This window comes from Zonotrichia leucophrys, chromosome 5 (assembly GCF_028769735.1).
Source record: "Zonotrichia leucophrys gambelii isolate GWCS_2022_RI chromosome 5, RI_Zleu_2.0, whole genome shotgun sequence".
Classification (NCBI taxonomy): Eukaryota; Metazoa; Chordata; class Aves; order Passeriformes; family Passerellidae; genus Zonotrichia; species Zonotrichia leucophrys.
The window spans coordinates 14,992,235-15,000,308 of NC_088175.1; the positions used below are offsets into that span (position 1 = coordinate 14,992,235).

Sequence of the window (8,074 nt, forward strand, 5' to 3'; positions counted from 1 at the left end):
ATCTACTTCTGCCTCTCCCCTCATACCCAGTTTTGACATTTTCAAGCCATTTCTAATATGATTTGGTTTCAAGAACAATGAATTTATGAATTCATAAATTCAATAAAGGTCATCTCTTATGAGTTACTTGTGGTTTGATTTTAAGGTGCACTTTCCTGCATATTCCAACCACCTACAATGTTACAATTATGTCTTTCTTTAAAATAGAGGGGTATTCCCAACATATTAATCCTTGTTTAATAATATTACTTCTGTTGCTCTTCTACTATATGATGGGCTCTTCACCGTATCTCATGCTACTGCTGTGTTCAGTGAAGCTCCTGCTGTGTTTCACTCCAGATATGGATGCAATTCATTGATAACTACAATGATCCTTTTCCCACATTCCATAAATCATCATTGCTGCCTTTCAGACAGTCAATAAAGACTGCCAAAACTTTGAATGCTGAAAATGAAAGGTGCACTGCATATTCAAGCAAATGTCAAAAATAGGCATAAAAACTTCCACTTCCACTCAATAAACTTGGCAGCTTCCTCAGAGCTGCAGATGCCTATCAGCTCTCTGTGATGACTTTACTCCCTGCAGAAGTGATGGGGCAGTTGTGGAGGGATAGAATGTAAGAAAATAAAGATAGTGCAGAAGGTAGTCTCACACCTGAGGAGTTGCACTAATCACCAAAGATTAGGAGCAGGCCTGCCCTTAGTAGGCCACAGCTGTGTCCAATAAGAAGAAGAGCGTTATAAAAGGGTGGGTTAGCTAGGTGAGGAAAGAGCTGGAGTTTGTTGGCTGTGCTGTGAAAAAGGTGTCAGTGCTGTGAGGAGATGCCCATGAGAAATCACTGGGAAGGTATGGAACTTTTGCAATAAGATGACAACAGGCAATAACCAATTTTCTTCTTAGCACCTTTCTGAACTTCATTTTGTTCTAGATTGAATTTATAAAGGTTATGACCCCATGTAGCAGACATTGAGAAGTTATCTTATTTGATCAGTGCATCAGACAATAAAAATTCTGAGGAGAGAATACTACCTTAACACATTTGTCCAATTTAACTTACATATGGTGCAAAAGGGACAACCCATGACAGCTCAGGATCAAATCCAGACATCTTCTCATAAACAAAACAGCCACCATTGTGAAAATAAGGTCTGAGTAAACTTCAGTTCCTTCTTTGTGCCACCAGCTATCTCTGAAACTTTCAAAAATTTGATCATAAGCGTTAGGATTTGTGTTGAAACACTCTTTAAGTGTAGTATTTAAATGTCTATGCTACATTAACACATATTGATGGGAGAAACTCTAATTTCTATCCAAGTGTTGTGTAACAGCTTTGTAGTTGGATGTAATATTCAGGAAGCTGAGTGGCTGAGGGTTGAAAACCCTAAAACTAGTTTCATCACAAAACTTTTCAAAATATTTTTCTTTTCCCTGGAGTATGCTGTCCCTCAGATCTTTCTGCTGGCTATGGGAAAAAACCCATCATGTGCATGGAGCACATTAAGTCAACTTGTAGCATGATAACTTCTAGCATAGAAAATGCCTATTGAATATACTATTCATGATCATTAATCTCAGCCTGAGGCTGTGCACTGAAAAATGGGAATAGAGAAAAAGAAGATGGTCTGGTAGCACCAAATCCTTGACCTTTTCTCATTTTCTTAGATAAAAGAATCTGACTGGTAAAGAGCAATTGAATGTCATTGGCCTCAGCAGTCATCAGGTGGTGGGGATGAGGTTGGTGTTTCAAAGAATATGCAAGACAGATGCCTTTCTGAGTAAATTGTTCATTATTATTTTAGGGTGGCATCATGCAGTGCTAACTCAACTATTTTCATTTCATTTAAAATTATTTTCCTTCCATGTTACTGTACATAAAATATATCTGATATTTTTGATCTTTTTCCTCTTCCATTATACAGCTTCTAATTAGACAACTGCAATTTTATTTTAAAAAGACAGCTACATATGAGGAAAACATCAGTATTTTTCTCAAGGAAGTATATGGCTTTACAGCAAAATATCTCTGTAGGGCACAGAAACCTAAGAGGTACAGGAGAGAAACCTCACAAAAACACCGTTTTTACAGAATGTAAATAGGATGGATTTCTTAAGGTGCCTGGCAGAGAAACATGAAAATTGTCAAAGCCTTAACCAACTACTAAAAGTTCTGGTTTTGCCACTGACTGTCACCAGCTGCCCCAAAGTAACTTGGCACACACAAGACATTTGCCTCAAGCCTAAAGGCTCCCGGTGAAATGCTGAAATGTAAAATTCTCCCAGGCTCTGAGAAGGCTTGCAGAGCATGTCAGAACAGGACATGCAGTACTGAGAACTTGTACTCATTTCCCTGCACCTCAGCCTTCATTTCAAACCATGGTTGTTTGGTTTAGACTTTGAGGAAAATGTTTGAGGAATGTCCCAGAAAAAAATAAAGTAGTGAAACTGGAGGTACTTCAGGAAACTTCTAATAATTTTATTCCTAAGAATAATATTCTATTCTCATATATTGAGAAGCTATTGCCTTCAATGACAACCTGCCATGGTCATTTTCAGGGAGTAATCATTGGTGTGGGAAAAAATAAAATCTCTGCTTTGAATTTCTCAATATATTTCCCTATAAACATTTAGAGAAATTTTTTTATAGAAACATTAGTAAAATTGATATTTAGGACAATCAGAAATATGTGCATCAGAGCACCAAATAGGAATGTTTTTGCTGCATATGTGTTTTTCCCAAGACACTGTTCAACAGTCCTGTATTCCACACAGGACAGATACAGATCCCTATACCAGCTCCTCACTGGCTCATCCCTTATTTCACACTCGACCAATTTTAATCTCTTTCAATTGCTGCAAATAGTAAGACAGACATTATTTCCAGAAGTTATATTTAGGTGGATGTCTTGGTTCTTTCCAGTGAAAAGTAAAGCAATTAAAATTGTGCTGGGGATCTGTACTTGTGTGCTCTCATTTCAGACATGAAAGCCCAGAAAAACAACCTTTGTTTTTTCTTTTAACATGGATGAAAGTTTATTTGGTTTGAGATCAAAGTTATGATTTGTTTTTTGCTAGTGATTCATAGCCAACTGCAGCACCTGCCAATTCAGTTGGCATTTGCTCTTCCTCACCTCATCACCACAATAAGCATTCTGCAAAGGAGCTTGATCCTCAAACTGATCTCTGTGAGGTAGCAAGGATTCAGCTCCTTCTGCTGTAGCTGTGTTTGGGCTACAGCAAAAAGGGAAGCAACAGTTCAATATTAATCAGCACCTATAACTTGAAGAAACTAAAAAAGCTAAATCAGAGAAATTTGCTGCTTTATATTCACTTTTATTATTATTATTTAAACTTCATCTATAGTGTTTTGTTCTTTAATGCTAAAAATTACATGAGAAACCTGCTTTTCTGACATAAAAGGTTTACATAAAAAATGAATAGACAAATTGTAGCTGGTAAAAAAAGCCTGGCAAACAATCAAAACGCATTTAAACTAATAATTTATAGCATTAATATTTGTAGCATTACTGAAGTTTAGTTTCCTAGTGCATACATGGATGTGCATGTGCACTGGCACGAGTGTATATAATGTGCACACAGACATGCAGAGACACAAAGTTGCAACTAGTATTCCAAACTGTGAGACAAATGCATGGACAGAATCCCCTCGGTCTCCTAACAAAGAGGATCACTTTTGATCTCATGTAAATTCACTCAAGTCAGGGGAATTACACCGGAGAGAGGTTTGACCCAGAATGTCAACACTTTTGAGCAAGTACGGATTTATTTATTATGCAATTATTCACACAGAGGGACTTGCTTTCTCTTTTAAGAGGATGTGTCACGCAGCTTGATGTGTGCTGCTCCTTTTTCAGAAACTGCTTTCTCAGTTCAGGCTAAGGCAGAACAAGCAGTGTCAGGGACTTACCTATTTGATTTGCCTGTCTTTGCAGTAGGAATATAAAGTTTGCAAGTCAGCCACAATAAGATACGTTGCATGTCCTAGGACAGTGGAGAAGATGGGATTCCTCCTGCCTGGGTAAATAAAGATAGAGATGAATTTTGATACATCTTCACTGCACCTGTTTCCCTTTTTTTTTTGTTAGAGCTCATCCCTCCCTTTTCCTTCCCTTGGCAATATTTCAGTTTGTTTGGCTACCAGCAGCACATCTTCCCTCTAATGCATATCTAAAGCTCAGTAAAATAGGATCAAGGAGTCCTTTCTGGCACCAAGGCAAATAGTCCAGGCTGACTTTGATTTAGAACTGCCTTCCCTCAAAGCGTATTTGCCATACACATGTTCCATAGTACTTTCCCCAGATTCTTCTTTCAGCTGTATGTGATTTCTCTATGGTTCCACAACTTAATTATAATTGGTTTGTGCACTCCTTCCTGTTGAGAGCCAAAGACCAGACAGACACTTACATAGTGGGGGTGGCTGGGTAGAAGAAATGCTTTAGTGTCTTCTTTGGCCCTCATTTATTTAACACCATGCACATACTGATTTTGACTATTTCACATTCCAACAGTCTCCAGTAGCTTTCTGGAACAGATTCACTAGATGTTCCTGTACTTTCTTGTGCCCCAGCTGGCAGCACAGCTGCCCCTAGCCAGCAGTTACTGCAATTCTACAACTGGATTTCCTCTGCTCAAATATAGAATTAATTCTGAGGAAAACCACTATCAGTGCCTCTCTTTCTTCTTTCACAGTGAATTTATTACCTTGTTTACACACCTAAATCCAAGCCTGCCCCACTTCATCCTAGACATTCAACCAAATTTGCAAATCCTCCTCAGCTGCCCCTGTGTTTAAAGAAAAGAGGTGGGGAGATTGCTTTAAGCAAAGTCATCTCAGAACTGCACTATTTATGGTAGATGTCTGTATTTTTCTTCTAATAATATGGATGCCCAAAACAATTTGATTTGAGCATAGTACTTGATGAATAAAACTCGGACCAAAGGCAGCCCCTAGCAGAAATAAACAGACTCCCACCCTATCTCCCAATGCAGGTAGATATTCAGTGATTCTGGATCTCTCCATCAGCAAATCCTTTCTCCGGGACCGTAATCCAAACCCCATATAAAGTGCCAAATCAAACTCTTCCTGTATCTCCTGGCAGCCACAGCCTCGTGATCCCCGTCATCACTCAGCATATTTGTCACTCAGCTTAGACATCAGACACTTGGAGGTAAGCATTGGTGCCAAAATCTCAAGAAGCTGGTAACAAATGTGAATTCAGAGATCAAACGCTCAGTGGGACCAAATTCCTCTGTAAGAGCTCTGTGCCTTGGCAGATACCATCTCTTGTTTACTGTCTTTCAAAGAATGGAGTTATTTAATAATGAGCAAAATGCAGGACATATGCAGGCTTGCAGACTCATCAATAAGAGACTCATTCTCTTGATACCTCATGGGACTGTTATTGTGCCTCTCATGCAGAGTGACTAAGCAAAGTGCATGCTCTTTAGACTATGGTGATTCCCACTATAAAGAGCAGGTATGAGCATTCCCCACAAATTAAATGATGGAGACAGCAGCTGAAGTCCTGAAGGTAACATTACTGAGTTTCTTATCAGGACTCAATAAAACACAGCAGAAGATAGTCTCTAGGGAATTCTAATACAATCTTCACCCCAAAAAATTATGTTGGTTTGGAGTTTAATCAGTATCTTGGAAATTACATGCAAATTTACAAACTACTAAATTCATAATTAGTGTAAGTGTTATGAAACTATTTCTGTCCCTTGTAAACTGAAAAACAAGTGATGACTTACAAAGAATGCAATCAGTGTACCAGCAGATGTAGGGATACTTCTGATTGTGCCTGCCCATGTTCCAAAAAGGGCTTTTATCTTTACGTGATAAAAATCTTAAATGGCAGTAACGCCTCAGGCTCAGGGACAGTACGGTGTCAATCACGAGATGAGGTTAGAGAGAAATTGCTTACAGAAGCATTGTGATGAACAGATTTATTCTCCAGTAGGGCCTTTGGAATATATATCACAGAAATTATTGGTCTACATAGTCAGTTCAAGCCTTCCAACACAGTACTTACATAGTCCTTTAAACTGCCTGGGACACAGAGTAACCTGACCACAGCAACACATAGCAACCACTGTGGTCACCAATAAAGCAAACACAAAGAAAACAAATAAGTTTTTTAAAAAGTTATCATTGCATAGGGACTGGATTGATACAGTGGCATTCCTTCAATGCACTGTCCATATGGAGTATTTTACCTGTGATTCCTGAGCATTTCAGTGTACCAATCTTCTAAAAGGAGACAAAACTGCCTCCCCCCTCTCCAATATGTAGATACTCTCAAAGATCAAATTCATTTAAAAAGCAGCCCATAATTAAAATTTTTAAAAGTTAGATTTTGTATTATTAAAGCATAATGGGGTCCCCTAGGTTCCAATTAGGAAGCTGATTAAAAAATCTTCGAGCTTAAGAAGCTGCAGGTAGGGAGTTCTGCTCTCAGCTGCCTTGAATTAGCATATTGATGGCACCTCAGCCCTGGCTGGAAGGAAAGGCAGAGACCCTGCAGACATTTTGTCAGGCCAGCACAGTGCTTTGTGAGCACTCCTGCCTCAGTCCAAGGAAAAAATTACTTACACAGCCAGGCCTGACCAGCAACAAAAAAGTTATAGCAAGAGAAATGTACTGGGCAAAGTATTTGCTGGTAGTGGTACTTCAGGGAAAAGGGACTGTGATTGGAGCAACATGAAAAAGAACAAATTCTAACCCAAAACAAAACCTATGAGGTTTATGGCTTGGATTTGAAAGGACATTACTCTATGACCTTGATCCATAACAGAGCTGCAGCTTCAGTTTCAGCATACAGCAAAGTTCTGGCACAAACCCAGAAATTTGTTTTAGAAAGGCCCTTGAAATCTGGGTTAACTTTCATCCTCTTGAAAATTTAAGACAATTAGACACACTTGTTTCAAACTGAAACTAACAAAAAGTGAGTTTAGCAGGATATTTAATTTTTCATTCTGAGCTCTTAAACATTAAGCTGATGCTGGTAGAGTGCTTATACACAGTTTCATCCTAGAAGTCAATTCCCAGAGCACTCAGGCACTTACTGAACCCTACAGAGCTTTGTGAGCACTGTGAATCCCACCTCTGGGAGCAGGGGACATTTCCTACCACAGGTGCCCAGCCTGCTGCTGTACCTGCCCCTTCCTGATCTAACCAAGGCTCTTCAAGCAGAAGCAAAGGAGAAACCCGCAAGGCACTGTAGTAGCAGCTATTAGGGAAATTGCTTAAACAAGGTGCTCAGGAGACACAGTACAAAGTTCAGTCTTGGTGAGAGAATGGAATGGAAAGCACAGGGAAGGAAGGTCTGAAGTCTGTCAGAAGAGCACAGAACTGATAAACTGGTGAAACTTATCAAAGCTTACATGCCGATGACTATTACATGAGAAGAGCATGAAAGTGACTCATGCTTTGGTGGAAATGGGGTTTTTTATGTTAAGAATATCACTTTTGCTTCAGGCAGTTCATTTGGCAGGAGACACTGGAGGGTTTGCACATCATCAAGGATTACTCTGGTGGATAAGGTTTAAGCAATTACAAAACTGTTCCAAGATTTCTGATGACTGAGGTGAAGGGAAAATAATTGGGATTATGGGGTTTTAAGTATCTTGCTTCACTGTTAATAAAAAAAATAATAGCACTGAAGGACTACCTTGGCATTTTCTTTATCCTGGATAACGTTGCAGTCTTTAGGCTCATGAACATAGTGCACTGCAGAAACGTGCCCAAATGCAGAGGGAATCTACCTCGGTTCTGGTTCAAGGACTCCCTGTTCTCTGTAGCTTCTCAGGTTACAAAAGCTCACTTTGACCTGTAAAGTTTTCTTGCAAAGAAGTTTTTTCAGATTTTAAAATGGCTCTTCTCCTAAAAAGAATGTGTGAAGCAAAGGAATAAAAATGCAAAGCCAAGATAGGCATGATTATAGCTACCATGGCACCTGTAACTCAGATGTCTCCAGCACATGAAGTACTTTATAATATTGAATTTGCTGCTGAACTTGGGCCTTCACTGCATGGTATGTACATTATGTTCTA

The 8,074-nt window shown here is 39.2% G+C and overlaps 1 long non-coding RNA gene across 1 annotated transcript; it reads left to right on the forward strand.

Annotated features, from left to right (window-relative positions):
- The first annotated feature begins 778 nt into the window (after nt 1-778).
- On the forward strand, nt 779-7,618 carry LOC135448564 (uncharacterized). Its single transcript, XR_010440495.1, has 3 exons — nt 779-847; nt 3,952-4,037; nt 5,009-7,618. It is a non-coding gene; the product is annotated as an uncharacterized LOC135448564 (long non-coding RNA).
- Nucleotides 7,619-8,074: the final 456 nt, after the last annotated feature.